Below are 20,573 nucleotides of genomic sequence, written 5' to 3'. Positions count from 1 at the left end.
TTGCCTCCAGGTGTCATTGGTTTTAAAAGAAAAAGCAAAACTGAAAGCTGTATTATTGGCTGAGTGGACGTTTTAGCAGGCTTCTGATTTATTTATTGTATGTGACCTGACTGACTGTGGGAGCTATGGAGATCCTCTGAGTGCTTCAGAAAACCAACCAGAGAAAATGTGAGGCATTCTGCTAGTATTACCAGTGCAGGTGCAGTATTATGCAGGGATCTATGCAGTGTTTTCTTAGAAGGCAGCAGCGTTTGCTCCAGCACACTAGCCCACGTGAGGTCATTGCTTTGCCTCTGCTCCCTCCATTTGCACACACCCCACTGGAACCGTGCTTTGCCAGGTACAGTGTGAGCAAGAGTAAGTTTGTTTCCTTTGCCTTTTGTCAATATTAACCAAGAGAAGGCTGGTGTTTGTACCACCTTCCTTTTAGAAGCACAGGATCCATGATTATCCTTTTATGTATTTTTGAGGTGATGTAATCCCTGTGCTTTTATTTTTCTCTATAGGAATAGCACATTAAAAAAAATTTAAAAAATCATTGTTTCTAGAAGTGGGATAAGATTTCACTTTAAGATCTTTGCAAGATCTCTCTATTTGGAGGTTTAAATTTAGAAAGTTGCTTTTCATCTGCTTTCACTCTGGCTCCCAGGAGTCAGTCTCACTGTGGCAGGCACTGCATTGCTATTTCCTTTTTAAATCTAGGACAGCAAAGCTATGACACTTTTCAAAGTCCTGATGTCCTTGTTAATATGTCTTTTTTACTGTGAGTGAAGGTAAAGCTTACGCAGGATGTGTCCTAGTTTCCAGTTCCTAATTCCAGCAGAAAAACTTCAGAAAATAGAAGTTTGACAGCTTCTTGTATTGATATATATTAAATCATGTATATTGTAGTGTGTAAAAGCTTTGTGCAAGATGGAGGAGATAAAATGCAAAAGTATGACAGTTTATGATCCACTTGTAAAATATTTTACTGCTACTTTTGAAAGAATTTCAAACTGTTCACAGTCAGTTAGCCGAGATGCATCTGTCTGGTACACAAGTGCTAGAAACCTCGTAATGGCTCTCCAACACTAGAAAGACATTGACATATTGGAGTTAATTCAGCAAAAGGCCACTAAGATAAACAGGGGGTTGAAGTACATGATACACAAGGAGAGGCTGAGAGAACTGGGTCATTCGGCCCTGAAGAAGGGGAACCCTTATTGATGTCTACATCTCTTTAATGGGAAGGCATAGGAAAGACAGAGGGTGACTTTTCCCAGGGGGTTGAGAGACAACGGATGCAAACTGGGACACAGGAAATTACAATTACGTATGAAAAGAAATGTATTTGCTGTGAGGGTGGTCAAACACTGGAACAGATGCCCAGAGAAGTCATGGGATCTTTGCCCTTGGAGAACCGAACAGGACAAAGCCTTGTTCCACCAGATCTACTTGTACCTGCTTTGAGCAAGGGGATTTGACCTAAGCTGTTCTGTGTTCCTGTGACTGAGCAGAGCTCCTACATTTGATGCTGGCTTTGCCACAAGAATAGGGCAGTATGTCTTTCATATAAAAAGCTTAATTATTTTTACAGTTTCTCTGAAAATGGGGGACTCCAGATGTACCAGCTATGCATCACGCTTCCTTTTCCTCTCCCTTCTCTGTACTCATGCAGCATTAATAGAAATTGGACAAATAATACAGGAACAAATGACAGACTAATACCATAATGCTTTTGCAAAGGGATTGACCTGGCCAGCAGAGCATGTTAAAACCCTATTTGTGTGTGACTTTTGGTCCATGGTGAGGAACAGTGGGGTCATCAATGGCAGTGTTTTGAATTCAGCAGAGGAAAAGCCCCAGTGAGATTTGATTTTTTGGCCACTGATGATAGGAATGTGTGCCTCACATAAATTCCTACTTTCAGCCGTTTCATATTACCCAATGAAAGTCTCTCACAAATATAAATATACACATGCATACTTTTTTTCCTAAATTTAATCTCAACAATGTTTTTAGCTGCTGTTGCTGCAGCAGCGACTTAATTCCAAAAATTAAAGTGAATACAGAGGAAATAAAATTCTACATTCTGATCCCTGCACTCCTGGTTTTATCTCCTGTCCGGTCAAAACCATTTACCCCCAGTGCTGCTGTGAGAAGCAAAGCTAGGATAATGGTAGTCTGTCCCCATTGACTGCAGTTCACAGTTTTACAACTCACACTAGAGGGAAAATGTTTTGCAAGAGTATATACTGTTATAGCTATTGCTTTCTGAAATGAAAGATTAATGGCTCCTCCTTCCTATAAATCACTCCTTTTAACTTTTCTCTAGTATCATAGGATATGGTATAATCACTTTCTTCACCTTTTCTACCACTGAGCAGTAGGACAAGTTTTGGACAGTATCTGTAAGCCTTCTGGAGAATCAGTAAATCCTCAATAATGTCTTTACTGGAAACTGAAAGCATAAGATATTCAATGAACTTCTAAGGATCATCCACAAAAACATATGTATAGTTGCCAAGTATCTAAAAATGCCAAAAAAAAAAAAAAAAAAGGAAAAAAAAAAGCTATTGTTGTAATAAGTATCGGTGCTACACTTGAAGAGGGGAATTTTCAACTCAAAAATTATTTTTATTTATTATTTTATTAGATTGGGATAATATTTTCAAAACTGTTTCACTGACACAGGATATTAAGTCTAGAAATAGGAACTAAGTAAATGGAAGCCTAAATTTTGCTGTTAAAAAAAAAAAAAGTTTATTTGAAGAAAATGGAGTGACTCTTGGAAGAAAGTTTGTTTATGCATAGCGGGGATGCTTTTATTATGGGACAAATACTGTTTTCCTACATGTTTACTGACCTTGTGGGACTGCAAGAGTGCTACTGAATTGTTTTATTGTTATATTGATATTATCCATAAGTGCTCTATATATAAAAGGTTAGACTCTAACATCTGTGGTGAGATTATACTCTCTCCTTATTTATGTAAGTCAGGAAGTCAATATGGGGGTTGAAACAGGAGGAGGAGAAAAGGGTCATCATTTCAGAGGATAGCAGGTATTTAGAAGATAGCAATAGTATTAAGAAGGAGAGTGCAGGAAATGGAGCAGAATGCCTGCTTTTGAAGCAATGCTCTCTGCATGGTGTGCTGCAGTTTTTAGTTTTTTAAAACTAACATTTGTCAGAGTACTAGCAGTGGGAGGTAATGGGGCAGTCTGCGGGGGAGTTGTCTTTCTCCAGTACGCTTTCAAAATAGAGATGAAAACACTGCTGAGTTCCACAAACCGAATACACCTCTATGCAATCCTACTAAATCAGCAGAATTGCATCATGATCCAGTCATCCCTGTAATTTGGACTACATAACATTGAGTTCAAGGTGCTCATATATCAGAGGAATAGATATGTCACCCTTGGAAGATACTGGCATGTCAGCTAGTTTGCTTCAGGGTCACAAGTTGACATGGAACACTGTTTGGAAGGCTTTCCTTTGGGAAACTCCCCCTTGATCATGGGAGTTCAAGAGGAAATATTAATAAATGCATGTACTAGCGAGGGCAGGGCGTACTCTGCTGTTCTGCAAAGTGAGAAATAAAGGGAGATCTATTAATTGTTGAGAAAGCATGTTTTGTGAGACTTCAATTTTGATGTTTTTATTTCTGCCTGTACAAGGATACAAAGGTTAATTCTAGATATCTCGCCAAAATTACATATATGTGCTTTAGAAAGCATATGCTACAGGGGTTAATCATAGTGTATAATTCTAATGTGATGTTATATACCGCTTATTAGGCATCATATAAATAACCCTTCTTTTAAGCAAACTTTATTGGGATTCCTTGGAATATACACCAAGGAGAAAGGATGTGGCTGAAATAAAAATGTTAAAGTTCTGAAGGTAAAATGTATAGAATATGGTGTATTCAGACAAGATGGTAGGTGGGATGGACAGAGCTTTTGCTGTGACTTGGGACAGAATTTAGCTTAAAGCAGGATGTGGTTTGGTGTATGTGGCCATGTTTGCATAAGTGATCCCGGTGCCCAAATTATCTGTTACTACGCTATGTTGCTTTTGAAAGCAAAGTGGAGGAAGAAAGTAGAATGTGGTTCTACCACCTTTTAATTGGTTTATTTCTAAATTTATTTCAACCAAACGAGCGGCAGGGACCTCGGCTGTGTGCCTTTCTGTGATACACACACTGTGATTTCCTGTGCAAACTCCCATCCCAGTGCATCTATGAAATGTTGCCGTCTGTGTCAATGGGCTTTGACCCACCCACACTCTGCATACTGACCTTTTTCATAAGCTGACTATAAAGAAATTAAAATAGCCTGTGTATTCGGTTCTTCCAGCTTGGCTCGAGATAAGTTTCAGGGCTGCAGCTCAGGTTCTGTGAAGGGAGTGTAATGCCAGCAGGGGAAGAATGGTGGAAAACATTTAACAGCAAGTGAAGCGCAGTTGGCTTATGCATTTCAAGATAAGTTAAAGGTGTTCTGACAGCGTCTGGAGGTCCTCTTAGGAGCTCCTAGAATCTCTGAAAAGTAAATCTCAGCAAACTCTAGGCTTTAAGCTTTTTCTGCAGCGGACTAGAGAAGCATAGGGTGTTAAAGATAGCAGGCATTTTCATAGTTCTCTCTTATTTTTATCCCCTGTGTGTCACATTATACAGCTGTCTCCAGTTGGTGTTATGAGCAGAATATATTAAGTATGTTTTCTTAAGAAGCATTTTATGTTAACTTACTCTATCTCATCACTGAATTCTAACTTTTTTTGTTTTCATACTTCCTAGAATTTAATACTTAGTTAATATACAGATTTCTAAATATAATCGCTCTTCTTAAATCCTGATTCACGTTACAGTATCTTGACGTTGTAATAATCTAGATTAGGACCTGATATTTACTCTGCTTGGCTTTGCAGTTAAATGAATTTTATGAGATTCTACCCTCTTTCAGCTGCTTTTTAAGTAGTCAGCTTTCACACCACTGTCCAGTTTCTACCAAAGTCATGAAGATAAAGGTGTTTTTTCTTACTGTATTTGTGACAGAAAGTGATCAGATGCCACAAGTGCTCAAATTCCAGACAAGTCCAGAGGGTAGACTTGACTAGTTTCACTGCTTGCGGAGTGAATGTTTGTGAGTGTGTTTTCTTTTCATACCAACAAAATACCTAATATAAACACAGTTGTACTAAGTGTGGAAGTATAGCTAATATAACTTGCAAAATTACTATATGATATAACAGCTCAGCCTTTCTTTCTAACAGACCAAGCCTTGCCAGGACTAAATCTTCACTAATGACGTAACCTTTGCTAATGAGGTTTCAAAAATATCTGGCCAAATAGTGCGAGATCATACATTAATAATAGTGAATAATCTGAGGTAGCTAACAGTTCATTATGCTGTGGCAGAAGCCTGATGGAATGCTGACAAATGGGTAGCAAAAAAGACACACAATGTTTCCAGAAAATGTGAAGTGGTGACATTGTTTTCTATTGTGGATTTGACTCAGAAGATTGGAACTTGACTTCTGGCCTTCATATCCAACACTTGTTGGCAGCATATCGCTGTGTAAATAAATCTATTTAGTTCTTTTATTCTGGGTAGTTTCCCAGATCATGTCAAAGTACGTGAAATACATGTTAAAAGGAAAATACCTTTTATCTTAATAATAACAATAAAAAATGCGTTAAATATTCTTCAGTCTGACACATATAAAATGAAGAAATATGCATTTGATATGGCTATATTTAGTTTAAACAAACACTCGTACTTTCGTGGGAACTAATGGGAAAGGTTATCTGTATCATAACACAGCTGAATAGTTCTGCTTTGTATGATGCTGCGAGATTAGGTGTTCTTGCATGGCATACTTGAATTTATCCTGGCTTACATTTTGAACCCTTGACATCCCTTCCCCCTTGTAAAAAGAATGCTGGAACAGTACAGAAGAAATGCAAGTTGTATTTTGGGGGAAAATCAGAATTATGAGATGTGATTCAGAGATTCTTGATGACAGATGGGCAGATAAAATTCACTTGTAGGCATTTTCTTGCACTATAAATTGTAATACAAACATTGGCAATCTCATAAATTTCCACTAGAGAGAGATTAATTACAGGATGTGAGCATGTTCACTTGTAACTTCACTGATGACACAGAGAGAGAGAAGGACGATGATCATAACAAATCAACACAGAGTTGAAATAAGATGATAGCAAGTAATACAATGCTCACAAAGTCTTTGTCTTGATGGAATATGGAGGCAGCCCCCACATTCCCTTGAAAGCTTAAGAGGGTATGCCTTTTGTTCCTGTATGTTCAAACTCTGACTTACATTTGAAGATTTACATTATAGCCATTGTGTGGGGGAGGAATTTATTAGTATGACAAACATGTTCTTTGAAACATCACTGCGTTGTTTCCCAATACTAATTTGTATTGTGAGCTGTTCCTTTTGAAGGGGCTGTAAGTGCGATGTTGCCAGAAAACTCAGAATCTGTTAAACTGGAGAACACTAGTCAATAGAGCGGGAAGTGATTACATTTATCATAATCTCATTTTCCCGTGTGAGCTATATGAAAATATGCCCTCCATCCCTCATGATTAATTTACAGATGTGCAGTATATTTTACCTCCCTAGTAATGAAATTATTTCAGATCTTAGTGTGGATGAAATTAGATTGTGGTCACTGGAAAGGAGACCACATTCAGGTTATATGAAGTCCAAACCCGTATTATTTAATCATTTGTAAGTTCTTCAATTGTGTTTTTAAAAGGAGTAGTATTTTCTTGTTTAAATTATATGCTAAGCAAGAGGTGCAGCTGTTCTGTTTCTCAAGTGATGAACCTAATGCAGATTTGGCACCACCGTGAACAGAGGTCTTAGAAAATAGAGAGAGCACATATGGACTACCCTGTACAATGCCCTGCTCTAGCTTAGAAAGCCTTTTCTCACTGTGTAGACTCTTCTATGCTATTCTTCAGATTGGAACCTGTCTTCAAAATCCCTGTATCAAGGTTAATAGGGTAAAGTGAAAACTTGGATGTTGATGATTATTTTAATTGCATATCCAGATATAAGTGTCAGGGGTTCTTTCTATTTCTTCACAAGTTCTCTGTGTTTCCCTTTTATCTAGTCAGGCTTTTCAGTAATACGTAGAGGAAAAGAGAAGCAAAATATGATGGATTATGCAGTAACTGAGGGAGTTAATTCATAGCCACTTAAATGTACAGCTTTAAGATATATTATTCCCCTTCTTATCCTTTACTTCATTCCTGTAGAGAATTAAGGGTATGTGCACAGTTAATAAATTAAATTACAGGTAGCAATCTCTTTCCAGTTGAGAGATTCAAAGACTTGAGCAATTAGTCTGCCTGTTAGGCTCAATTCACTAAAGCCATGGAGATTCTAACACAGGATTTGTTAGAAATTCTCCTGAAAATGGAAAAGCAGTTCACTTGCCCATGTTTCAGTAAAGGAATATAGAAAAATAGAACTTTTCCTGCGAACTATCAACAAGAACCAGGGGAGCTCCCTAAATGTCTAATGCCTGACAAATTGCATCTGTGTTGATGGAGATCAAACAGGGTTAATGTCCAAACTACTGATGAAAATTGTAAAATAGCTTAACGTTTCTAGCCTTTCTCTACCAACTATTGAAACCTGTAGGAGGTTTTCCATGAGTTATAGCTCAGAATGTTGGCAGATACATACAGGAGAATTACAAGAGCAGTTTCCATTCTTTCAATGAAACTCGAATTAGGATGCAGAGTGTCCATACAGCTTTTTCTTTACTACCACTCCATCATCTGAAGGACAGAAATATTAATTTTGAATGCAGTGTATGAATTAGCCTGGGAGATGCATCTAACTATAGCTTAGTTATTTGTGCTTGGCCCCAAATCTTTGTGTGTCTGCTACGTTGACAGTAAAGGGTTGTGCTCTCACAGGACAAATGGGGTATGAAGCATGCGGGTATGAAGATCTGCTTCTTTGGAAGATGAAACTCAGGCTAGACTTTGAGCAAATGGGGAAGGCCTAACACAGTTTCTTCATGAGGCCAGAGATACAACAGAAGAAATGACCTAATCTTTTCTCAAAGCAGAGAGAGGTCTTCTGGCTAAAATGGGTCTCTCCTGATGAAGGTCTTACACACCAAGCCTGAAAATTACTCCTTACAGCCAGCAGAGGAATACAATGAAAGGCAGCAGCTGCTCTTCTCTGCCTCAGGATATAAAGTAACAAAGAGGAAATGGTAGGACCCAGAGGAAACAGAAACCTTGTCTTACTGAAAAAACAGTGGAGGAAAATCAGTAAGGCTTCTCTGTAAGTAATGGTATATGGCTGATGTGAGTGCCTCATGAAAAATGGAGTGTGTGTATAAGTGAATCTGTGTGTAAGCCAATGGTGATGCCAGGGGATTCTTCTGTTTAAACATGTAGCTGGCAAATGTGAAATGCTTTCCAAAACCACATTGTGAGGATTAATTCTTAGTGCCATAATTCACTACTTCTCAGCAAATACAGTATGTCAGTTGGGCAAGCAACAAACCTGTATTTCTAAGATTCTGTGTCTGTGCTTCATAGTAAATGAATGTATTCTGGTACTTCTCTCTGCTGATGTCTATGTGCTAAATATTTATTTATTTTTCTAGACAGTGACTTTGAGAATATGATCCCTTTCTGGGGTCACATGCTTCTGGTTTGTGTATTGCATCAAGCAAACCAACCATCCTCCTCCCTAGATCTATTCACAGCCTCTCCGTTACTGTCTGTCACCTCTGAATGGTACTGAATGATTAAATCCTTCCTCCAATAAGCTCAACACAGTAGGATTTGTGCCTTTGTATTTAATTACTCAATTCAAATATTCAGGTTTTCTATGCCAGACCTCATGTTTCAGAAGAGGGTTTTGTACACCTACAAAACTGTTATTTTCATTCAAATTTCAGTAAACCCTCTCCCCGCCTCTTATTTTTTTGGTAATGCCTATAAAACATAGGATAAATATCAGGATGTCAACATACTGTAACTACTTCCTATATTGCTAGCTTTTATTGTCTTGCCACTTTCTTTTCTCTGTATTCTCTTTTCTCTCTCCCATCTTACACGAAAGTCTCTATGGGGCAGGAAGTGTCCTTCTAACTTTATTTTCATTGAACAACTGGCATACTGAAGCCCTGGCATGTGATTAGGATTTATAGGCATTTAATAAGAGAAGCGTTACCTGTGTAACTTAGCCTGGTGCAAAAGTAGACTTAATACTACTAAGGCTGTGTAAAGGGATCTCCTATCAGACAAAGATCTCTGAAAATCCAGTTGACATGTTTTTACCTAATATGCTTTAGTGTCTTGTAGTTTGAAGCGGTGGTCAGTTGCAGTTTCTATAGAAGAAAACTTAATTCAGTCGTCCATCACAGAAACTGAGCCAACTGTGTGCAGGCTGTGCGTGTATGCCTTAGCCAGGGGGCTGGCTTGTAGGTAACATTTGTGACATCAAAGGGATGAGAAGTTGTCCATCAACATTCTAATGTCCTGGTTGTTCAGGAGGGTTACTCCATGAATTACAGTCATGAAGAGTTGGATTTTTTCCTAGTCCTGTTGTAGGTACTGCAAGGATAGTTAATCAAACACATCAGTCTTGGGTTTTGTGCAGACATGAAGACAAGGAAAAACTGCAATTGGGGAAGTGCAGTGACTATTCCATCTTCCCCAGGACACAGAGAAACTGCTCTTGGGAACAAAGACAGGATTTCAGATGCTATTTTGCTTTTCTTATTAATTGTCTGTGTTTAAGGTATCCTAGAATATGGAAGATTGGTACTGTTTGTATTAAATATGTATAAAAGGAGACTTAATAGGGTTTTCCTAGATTATGCTTGTCTAGGTGAATTTGGTAGATTACTAACATAGTATCATGCATAATGACTTATAGTTTATGTTGTAGATAATATAATTGTTTTGATATAGGAAATAACGTATGTCAGATCTCCAAAACAGATCTCCAAAACTTGACTATATGGGTATTAGTGTGTAGCTATAGCACTTGATTTAAGCTAATCTCTGCTGCTGGAAAAAAAAATAATAAAAAATGCATGCAGCCACTTATCTGAAAGGCAGATAAACTAGCATTTCTTAGCCTACTGGCTGAAATTAGATAGTTGTATAGTGTTTTAATATGCTTAAATCAGATCATGATATTTACATCTTGGTGTCATAGCAACTGCAGTTTAAAACTCAAGGTAAAAACATAATAAGCTGGGAATGACTTTAAAATGTGCCTTACTCGGACTAAGAATTTTAGGGGCAAGATTCACGTTTTGCTTGCTTTTTTCCTTCATCAGCACAGGAGGTTGCAATTTATAACCTTCCTGCTTAATTTGTATTGATAATCTGTAGAGATTTATTTCCCTTCTAGATTATGGTCTTTTCACCATGACTCTTTGTGGTAAACAGGTTTGGGGGATAGTATTTTAGATATGACTACAGGTTTGTTACATTCAAGTTTAGGCTGCTGAGACATGTATTTAGCAGTACTCACAGAAACAGGCATATCACCCCTGCCACCCACTTATTTATGTCGGTTGTCAGCTTGTACAAAATGTATAAAATCACGTTGAAAAAAGTTTTGCATAGTAAAAGGATTTTTTTTTATTGTTTCATTAAGTGCCATTTATAACAAAGTTACAAAACTAGAAAGCTACAAAGATAAATGAAATTTAAAATAGTTTGTGAGGATTTATGATAAGCATGTACACACTTCAGAAGGCCTCTGGCACTAATAAGCCCCAGTGTCTATCCTTTAACTAGATTAAATTAATTTCCACTAGAATTCAGCAGATGCACCAGCCCTGGGTTGTTTTTCATTCCCAGGGGGTACTTTCTCCCTGATAGAAACTCCAGATACCCTCTTTTTCAATGTCTAATTGTTGGACAGCAAGCAGGAAGGTTACAATAAAATTGGGATCTTATGGTAAGCACCAGTTGAAAAAAGAAGGAAAAAGTTCAAGTGGCCATGGCTTGAAGTAGTTTCTCAGAAAAAGGAAGATATGCAACCCTGTAAAACATAATGCACAATTTGAAAAGTTGAACCTGGATAGTGGAATAAAAGTTTTCATTGTAAAAGGAAGTCATTGTAAAAGGAAGATAATTGTCAAAATGAATTTGGAAAGGAGGAGGGGTGGCAGATTTAGCAGTTTGAATTAAGAGGTTCTTTCCTGTTTTCTAGGAATACGCTAAAATTTATCTGTCTTAAAAAAAAGCAACAAACAAACCTCCACAACAAAAAGCCAGAACTTTGGACTATAGGAATTCTGCAGTCAATAGTGATGAGAATTTTGATAGGGTAAATTAGTTGGATTTTTTTGTATGAACTCTAATTCCTGGCTAAAAGCAGTTTTACAGCTGCTTTGATGTGCAGCTGGGGAAGATTCTGCTTTGGTTAGTTACCAGGATAGGTCACATTCCAGGGCTTCCCATTGTAATACACTTCTAAGGACTGTTTATTGGAAGCTCATGGACGAAATGTATTGATTGTGAAAATTATTGTCTGTAATGTGATGACTAAAGGGACAGACATGTTTGTTGAAACTATTGGAGTCAATTTATTTTAAATTGGTCCCCAAATTGTATAGTTTAGGATACGCAGAGACATGATTGATTTTATTGCTATGGCAGTAGCTTTCCCTACCCACCCATCCAAACTTTCTAAATGTGCAGGATGCCCATCAGCAAGAATAGTTCTGCACCATGAAATTCCCATGCGCTAGAGCTTGTGCTCTTGTGAACAAAGTAGGGATTTTTTTTTCTCATTACCACTTTTTCATATTTTTTTTTCATAACCACTTTAAGGAAGCACGTGTTACAGTAATATATTAAGAAATCACAAGACTGAGACTGTGGCAGGCATCTGCTTAGTGTGATATACCTTCAGTTGCATATTATTAAAAATAAGAAGATGGTGATATTGTAGGTTTCCCTCCTACCATACACGAGGCCATGCAGGCAGACAGGGATATAGCATTTTATCATGTCATGAAGTGCCTCCCTGGGGTGTGTCTGTTGGAATCCAGTCCTGGCCTCCAGGATCCCTGTGGTAACGGATGCACGATGCAATGCTTCTCCGTATCCCTGCTGGGCCAGCCAGGGTAGGATTTGCTCCATAATTATGGAAAAGGCTGTATATTTCATTGTGCAGATGTTCAAATGATATGCTTGCTTTCTTTCATTTAGAGAGAAATAAACTTTTTAGCAGTATCAGAGTGAACACAGGCACAGCTTGCAAAGGATTTCTGTTTAACATATTATTGAACGTTGTTACCATGTCACCTAAAAATACTTTGGAAGATGATATCTTTATCCAGCTGACAAGCTATAAATTTTCTCTCAGGCAGCTCTGTAAATGTGTGATCTTCCCAAGAGCTATTCTTTTTAAGTAAATGCACGAAATAATCAAAACAAGTATGGATTTATTTCTAACTACCTAAGACATTTTATATTTCATTTTGGGCTTATTTGGGTGTATGTGCTTAATCTTTAATGAATCAAATCTACCAATTTAAAAAAAGAGAGTCTTTTACCTTTGCCAGGGAGCAGTTCTCTCCACACAACTGAAAGAAATTAAAAAAACCCACCCAAAACAACCCCCAAGATCCCTCAAAACAAACCAACCAACAATAACAGGAATTAAAAACCCAGCATCTTTAGTAGGGAAAATTACAGTGACAGTATTGATGGTCAGTGTCACCATGCCAGTTGGGATGGCCAACCTATTCTTGCCATATTACGTTCTTTGAATTATCCTGTTGCAAAAACCAGGCTGTGTTTTAATTATTATTTTTTTTCCTGTTGAGACCAGGGATAACACTGTTATAATGACCTCACTGAATAAATGGAAGCCTGTGACTCAAAAGCTTTCCTGTGCAGCACTGGCAGTCTAGGGAAGGGCTGGAAGCAGAAGGTGCTACAATGGCAAATGATAATACAGTAGGAAGGAAAAATGATGCGTGCAGTATGAAGCAGGCATTTGTATCAAAGAACATTATAATGCCTCAAGCTTTCTCTGTACTCGGGTGTGAAAACCAGAATGTTGCCTTTTGTAATTTTCCCTCCTCTCTGGTAAATCAGAAGTGTCAGGGATAATGCACGTAATCAGATTTCTTTGTGGCCGACAGCTTCTTCAGTGAGGCGCCCCCTCCAATTTTATAATCCTCATTACACTCTGTGGTGCCTGCTCACACTAACTCCCAGTAAAATTAACAGGAATGTTGCATAGCACAGGATACCTGACAATACATATCCTTACTTTGTACTGTTTCCAGAATGCCTAATATAAGGTGTTATATTTAGCCAGTACAAGATTTGCTGTTTTTTTTTCTGGTGACAAGACTTTGTTTACAAGTATAATGATTTTAAAATGCATTTTAAACATAAATATGAATGTGAATAAAGTGGACCCTTACTGCACTATATGATCTTGCTGCATTTATGGCTCAGTGATCACCAGAACTCTGCTGAAAAATTAGTAACGAGGAAAAAAATCACAACTCCCCAGTTGCCCTTCATTTAAAGCTGAATGCAAACCTTGCTTCTTTGTCTAAGCTTCGCCATAGTAGCGCTCTCATTCTTACTGATTCATGCAGAAAATGAAAAGCAGGAGACTTTTTGTCCCTGTTTGTATGGATAGAGGAAGAAGAGAGGAAAGACAAGGGTGGAAGCATGACCCTTTTCTTTGGAGGTATTCTCAGAATGCTCTTTTTCTGGCAAATGTTTGTGACTGTGCTCAGTCACGGGCCTGAGTACAGTCAATAAGTAAAGGCTGAACAGGGGAACAATGAAACATTCATGTGTACTGAGAGAGCTGGAACAGTAGGAACTGGTAGACGTGGCAGGGTCTGAGCAAGGTGTTAATCATGTGCCCCAGGAGACTGGTTGCAGGTATAGAAATGGGGGATTAGTGAAAAAAAAACAACAGGGGATTAGTGAAAAATCAGAAAACTTGATGAGCAGCCACGAGCCTCTGTCAGAAGTACATCACAAAAACAGAAAAGGAATTTGTAAGCAAGGAAACTGATGCTGCTCTCCTCTTCCCTCCAATATGTTCAAGGCAACTATTTCATAAATAAATAGACTTATACCAAAGACATAGCTAAATCTTATACAGGTCTCCTCCTGATTGAAACCTTTTAGGAAGGTTTGAAATGTTGGCTGTTTGCCAACCATGAGTAACAACATAATACAACAAACCATGAGAATTTAGACAGGAACTACTTATGATGTGCTTGGTATGGGACTATGTTTGTATACCTCGTAAACTATAGCTTATTTGTGCCAGTTACCGGTGTTTGCATGTACTGTTTGATGGGTTTATTCTGCATTAAACTAAAGATGTGTTGAGTGGTGTGGTTTAGGCTTGATCTGGCACCTGATTTTTTGTGTACACAGATTATCTGCCAAACTAATTCAAATCCGGTAATAGTTTCTAACTTTAAAAAAAGGAAAACGGGTTTGTTTTGTTGTTTGTTGTTTTTTTTTTTAACGGACAACTTATTACTGGATATTGTTTCTGTCCAATTACATTGTTCTTCAGGCTATGGTGTAAGAATAATTTCTTCCACCTAGGCATAACCTCCCAAAAACCTTGCCAAAAGAAAACCCTCAAAAACACCTTCTTATCTCATTCAACCTTACAGACACACACATTTCAAAACTGGAAAAGTTGTCATGTACTTTCCACACTATTTTTAAATCAGTGTTTCATCTTGTAATTTACTTATGGAATTGCAGAGTAGTTATGAATTTATTTCTGTATAGTATCATGTGCTACGTGTCCACAGAATTTCTCCAATGTTATACCATTTAAAATGTTATATAATTACACATCACATTTTTGACTCAGAAGGAGTTCAATGAAGAATGCATATTTACATAGTAAGCAGTGGATGATACAGGAGATTTTAATTGGTTTTAAAGACTTTTAAATTTAGTTAGTTGGAATCTAAAAGATTTAAGGCTGACTGGAATTTATTTTGTCTAATGGCTAGTTATGAATTTTTGCAAAATGACTTGATGGTCTTAAGCCTTGGATTTATACTGATCCTCAGGAGTACAGTGCTTGTGCTGGCTCTTTCTGTTGCTAATAGTGTACCGATTCTGTCTTGAAAATCAGAGCTTGTTGTTCTGAAATAGAACTTAGATTAATTACTTCACCCACATTGGCAGACAGCTGCTTGCTTCCCTCCTAAAACTGTGAGGTAATTATTGTCTAGAAATATGCTGATCATAAATATTTCTGTGGAGGTCCATGACCTATCAGATTTGCTGAATAGCCTACAACTGGTTGATAGATTATTAAAATGTATTTTCTAGCTAATTGCTACATAAAGACAAAATATGTTCAACCTAATCCTATGATTCCTGTGTGCTAGGATGTCTACAGGATGTCAAGATGCTGGCCGTTCTCAGGAGGGATGAAGCTGGGGAAGAAGGCAAGTCTTAACTTATATAGAGCTTCTGACAAGTTAGTAGATTTGGTATTGCCTAAAATCTGTAGTGCTTCTGTAATATACTTTAATATTTTTATATGATTTAAGGGGTAACAAGGCATCTTTTCCCACCCGGAATAACTTTTTCAAGTAATTTACTATCTTTTTCACTTTAAAAAGATTCTTTTGGTTTGTCTCCCTAACTCTGTGTCCATCGCTAAACTAAAAATCCTTCTTCCTAATATTTCTATAAAACCTCTTATGCCTCTTCTTTCAGTTTCAGCATCTTATAAACCTTTAAAAAGGACGTAAGTGGTAAATAAATCAAATATATGAAGTTCAAAAACAAAATTGGAAAATGTTTCTCTATAAAATAACCAAGATCAGTTAAATTAGTCAATTATGATAATTATTAAATACAGAATATCAACCTGGTATTTTTTCAGACTGCCTATCTCTTAAGCATTTGAAGACTTAGTACACAGCTGAACTATAATTAATAATAGACTATAACATATAGTTTCCATGAGTATATCCAATGAAGTCAACTGGTACATCAGGACCATCAAATCCAACCAGTCTAATGTAATGTTAGCTTCAAAATGAAATATTTATTATTTTAAATATTAAGTTTTGAACTCTATTTATTTGACTTCTGAAACTTTAGTTTTTACTTTTGAAGGGGTTTTTTGTTCACTTTTTTAGTGGAAAACCAATTTGAGGGAATCACTTGAATGCTGCAGATGTTAGAGGTAGCTTTGCAGGAAAAAATCCCCAAGCCTTTTGTTATGTAAAGTATTTATCAATAAAATAAGTGGAGTCAGCAATCCTGTATATGTATGAGGCTTTGCAGGTTGAGAGTGGGATACCACACGCATTTCAGAGAATCTCATTACTTCCTTAGAAACTAGGTTTAGTTCAGCAGTTTGTATAAGAAGGTCTTCAGCATATCCCAAAATTGCTTTCTTGTTGAGTTCTTATTAGTTCAGAATTTTATTACTATGCAAAATGCGTGGTCCAAAAATATGAAACAGCTGAAAATATAAGATTATTTTTTTAATTAAATGCCTTAAATAGTTGTGCTATTCTTTCACTTTCTTGCTGTCAGAAAGTCCCTAAATAAAGTGTTTGGGAAAACAGATGTTTAGCAGCCTAGCCAGTGAAGAGTATAAATTAAAAAAAAAGGATGACAAGATCAGCAACTGATCTTACATCTTAATCAGTATTATTGTCTTGAAGCGTCCTCCTGGCTGGCTGAAACAAACTTTGAGAGTTTGTTGTCCTTCTTTCCATGATACTGGGAAATTTTGGACAGCAAAAATCATTAGTAATGCATCCAAAGTGCTAATATGTATGGGGAAGATATTAACTGGCTAGAAAAAATAAGGTTTAAAATATTTTATTTGTATTTTGGTAAATATAATTTATCGGGTTTTTTCAGACAAAGAATAGCTTTTTTCTTTTAAACTCATACTGTGTTGAGTACTTTGAGGAACAATTATTTTAGGTGTCCTTTTGTAATTTCTGTAATCACTAATTTGCAATTAAGGTGCTCTGTAACCTTCAGGTATTTTGTTTAGCCAAGTCTCAAAATAAGTGTGTTTTGTTGGACACTAGGCATGCATTTTTCTTAAGGGCTTAAAGTTCTCATCTTGATACAAAAAAGTGTTTGGAATAGGATACTCACAACTGCGTAAAAATGAATTCTTCATTACTTTTAGAGACCTTAAAATGCTGTAAGTAGAAAATTCACTTAAGCGTGTGTATTTTTGCTAGCTTTAGTGTTGCTACAGACAAGCTTAGAAATTAGTGAATGTTTGGGTGCTGTGCTGAGGAGGTAAGTGCTCAGCTGCCAGGAACAAGTGGTACTATGAATGAGCAGAAGCAGCAATTCTGCCCAAGAAAGCAGATCCATCCACAAAATTTTGATGATCCAGTTTACTTATTGGTAATGATGTTTCTACATCTGAAGAGAATGCTGCCTTGTGTTGCTAATACTTTCCCCATTCTTGAAACAAAGAATGTGAGAGAGACATAAAATATCACTAATGATTTTTCACTTAAAAACTCATGTAAGCTATAATAATATGTGTTGTAAAATATTAGAGCATTGCATAAAGAGTGTGAACTAGTTCATCCCTTTTACTCAATGACTATGAAATAATAGTAATTTTAGGAACAAGAATACTGTGTAAAGTTTAGAGGAGGAAAAAAAATGTATTTTGTTACATCTTAATATGAAACCAAATCCTTACAGACATTATTATTGTCTAGTGAGGAAACACAGTAATCCCATTAAACTCCAGAACTACATACATACGTAACTTTACCAACCACAGTGGTATTATATGCTTCTATAGCGACAGTAGGTACAATGCGTACAAAAGTAAGGTCAATAAATTAATAATTAGTAAAACTTGATGTTAAAACAAGTAAATTTCAGTTTGCAATAATTCTATTGACTGATACTGCTAATTTAATGGCATCCCCATAGAGTCAGCCTTTATTACTCAGCATTTAAAAGGGCCTCAGTTGGAGTGCTGTGTCCAGTTCCCAGAATTATAGTCAAAATAGAATAAAAGGAGCAGTTGCAGAGTACACAGAGAGAAAAGAATGATCAGAGGCCTTGTAGTGGTGAAAGGTGGAAAGGAACTGATGTAATTTACTGAAGATTAAAGACTTCAAAAACAGAGAAGGAAAAAAAAAAAAGTTTTTGTGTTCACTGAAGTGTTTCAAGAATGGGCTAAAACTATAATGGGAGGTTTAGGTTATCAGTCATGGGGAGAAACAATGCGATGACATGGACAAACACTAGAATAGGTTTCAGAGGATGGTTTAAAAATTTCTACTGCAGAAGGATTTTTATGAGCTGTTTTAGACAAACATCTGCCAGAAATAACGAAGGCATAGCTGATTCTACCTTGGAGCAGGAAGAGGGATTAGATGACCTCTTAATGTCGCTTTGAGACTGTTTTACTTCATTTCCTACAGTAACGAAGCTCGTGTGACCTAGCTATGGGGTCTATTCCAGACAGCCCTCTCTACTAACTTTTGAACCCATGGGCTAATTTCACCCCAGTTTGAGGCAGGAATGAGACGGATAACGGAGGAAAACTGAGATAAATGGCCCTATTGAGGGAAGAGGGAAGCGTGAAGTCTTTGCTCTGCCAGATGGAGAGCTGGGAGATGTGAACTGGGTGATGGAGCAGTGGGTGTACGCACGCAGCTGGGAAGCAGCTGTGTTGGGTGCTCCCTCTGGGGCAGAGCCATGAGCCTGCTGGGGTGCTACAAAGGGTTAGGTAAGGCATGCGGGCAAGCTGGAGGTCTTCCAGAGGGGAGGTTAGCAGGAACAGGGGAGTGAAGTGGAAGGTTCCTGTGGTGAGGAGAGAGAGAGGAGGAAAATCCATTAGAAACTAGCTCTAACTACTTTCACTGCTCAAGGAATTAGTTTCTATTCAGTGAAAGGCAAATGATTAGTAATAGTGACCCCCAAGCAATGCACTGATTGGGTACAGGACTGTGAGACTCCCTCAACTAACTTTTAACAAAAAGTTAGTGTGTGTTTGCAGGATCAAAGCCTTAACCACAGAGATACTTTGTAAGAAACCACACAGACTACTGGAACTGATAAGCATTTTGGTTCTCATATCTAAAAATACTAACTGCTACTATTAGAGAAGCTTTTTTTCCTTGTTCTCTATAGGAGACTACCTTTTTTGAAGTTACCACTACTGAATAGACTTCCATATGTTCAAAAATACATCAAATGATTGCCCCTACTCTGTACCAAAATCAAAGGTGGAAAAAAACCCCTCTAATATTGATAACATGTTGCTTCAGGAATGTGTCCTTCTTATCCAGGACAAAAAATAATACTTAATCATAACGTATTTCCTTCAGTATTCAATAAGTCAACCCAACCATGGGTTGGCAATCAGTGCCATGTGTATCGCTCCTCATGAATACTTAAAGGAAAAGGCTCAATAACCACTGCATAGATGTGCAGGGAAAAAATTATGTGCAAAAGAAGTTCCACTCCTGTAGCTGTCATCCTTTGATGATAAATAATTGATATCACCTAGACTTGGGAGGATTCTTAAATAGTGGGTTTGGTACACATTGTACGGCATCGCTACAGCGATGTATTTTTGAGAAGCTGCCTTAAAACTAATCCCCAAAATCTCTGAATAAGAGCAGACTTGGCAGATTCAACATAAAAATGTTACACAAAAAGAAGTGCTTTCTGGTCATCAAAAGGAATGAGGAGGATACTGAGAACCATCTGGATAACCAGTTAAACTAGCCAAGAAAATGCTTCAGTCATTCAAAAATTGAAATAAGATAGCAAATACATATTTTTAAATATTTTACTGGAAATAAAACAAACAGTGGCTCTCCTCTGGCAAACCTCTGAATAGCTTCAGTAGACGAATAGGGTCCCAATCCAACAAAGCACATGTAAGCACACCAGTAATTACATTAATTTCATCCAGTTCATGTGCTGAAAGTTACGTCTGTATTTAGGGCATTGCTGGACTGGGGCCTAACCTGAGCTATGCGAAGCCTTTCGAGAGGGAGAGGCGGGAGGAGGGGTTTGGTGTTAGCAGCCCCTTCAAATCACCGGAATGCTCCTGTGCTGGACGGCGCTGGCCACCTCCGAGGGCTCTTTTCGGTTCTTACAGTAGCATTAATAGCCCTTGTGACAGCCCCCCGTGACCCCGCCGATGCTGGTGTGCCAAAAAACTCGCTTTCAGGGCCCGGAGCGCTCCCGGGAGCCTGGAAGGGGCCGCCGCCCCGACTCACCGGGCGCAGGAGGGCGAGGGCCGGGCCCGCGGCCTCTTCCCTGCCCTAGGACTCGGCGCCGCCCCGGCCTCGCTGCCTCTCGGGGCCGAGGGGGAGCCGAGGGACCCCGGCGGGGCTCGGCGGCGGCGCAGGTAAGGGGACGGCCTCTCCCCGGGCCCGGGAAACGGGTGTGAAAGCACGGGGTGGGGTGGGCTCCAGCCGCGCCGCTTCCCCCTGGAGCCCGGCGGCCTTTGTTCCCCAGCTCCGCGCCGGCAGCGGGGCGGCCCGGCCCGCGCGCCGCTGCCGGGTGCGCGTGCGCGCC

The 20,573-nt window shown here is 38.3% G+C and overlaps 1 protein-coding gene across 2 annotated transcripts in view; it reads left to right on the top strand.

Moving 5' to 3' along the window:
- The first annotated feature begins 15,451 nt into the window (after positions 1–15,451).
- The window catches only part of SIAH1 (siah E3 ubiquitin protein ligase 1), a 24,603-nt gene continuing 19,481 nt past the window's right edge, over positions 15,452–20,573 (top strand). The window contains exon 1 of one of the 2 annotated variants that reach the window (XM_014942337.1): positions 15,452–15,472. The gene's annotated coding sequence lies outside the window, so the exon portion shown is untranslated. Of the gene's footprint in view, positions 15,473–20,118; positions 20,404–20,573 lie in introns of those variants that run through there. The other variant, XM_014942338.1, reaches the window with a different exon arrangement.

Source organism: Calidris pugnax, unplaced genomic scaffold (assembly GCF_001431845.1).
Source record: "Calidris pugnax isolate Ruff unplaced genomic scaffold, ASM143184v1 scaffold28, whole genome shotgun sequence".
NCBI lineage: Eukaryota > Metazoa > Chordata > Aves > Charadriiformes > Scolopacidae > Calidris > Calidris pugnax.
Note: the sequence above shows the minus strand (reverse complement) of the source record. Positions and strands in the feature narration are given on the sequence as shown.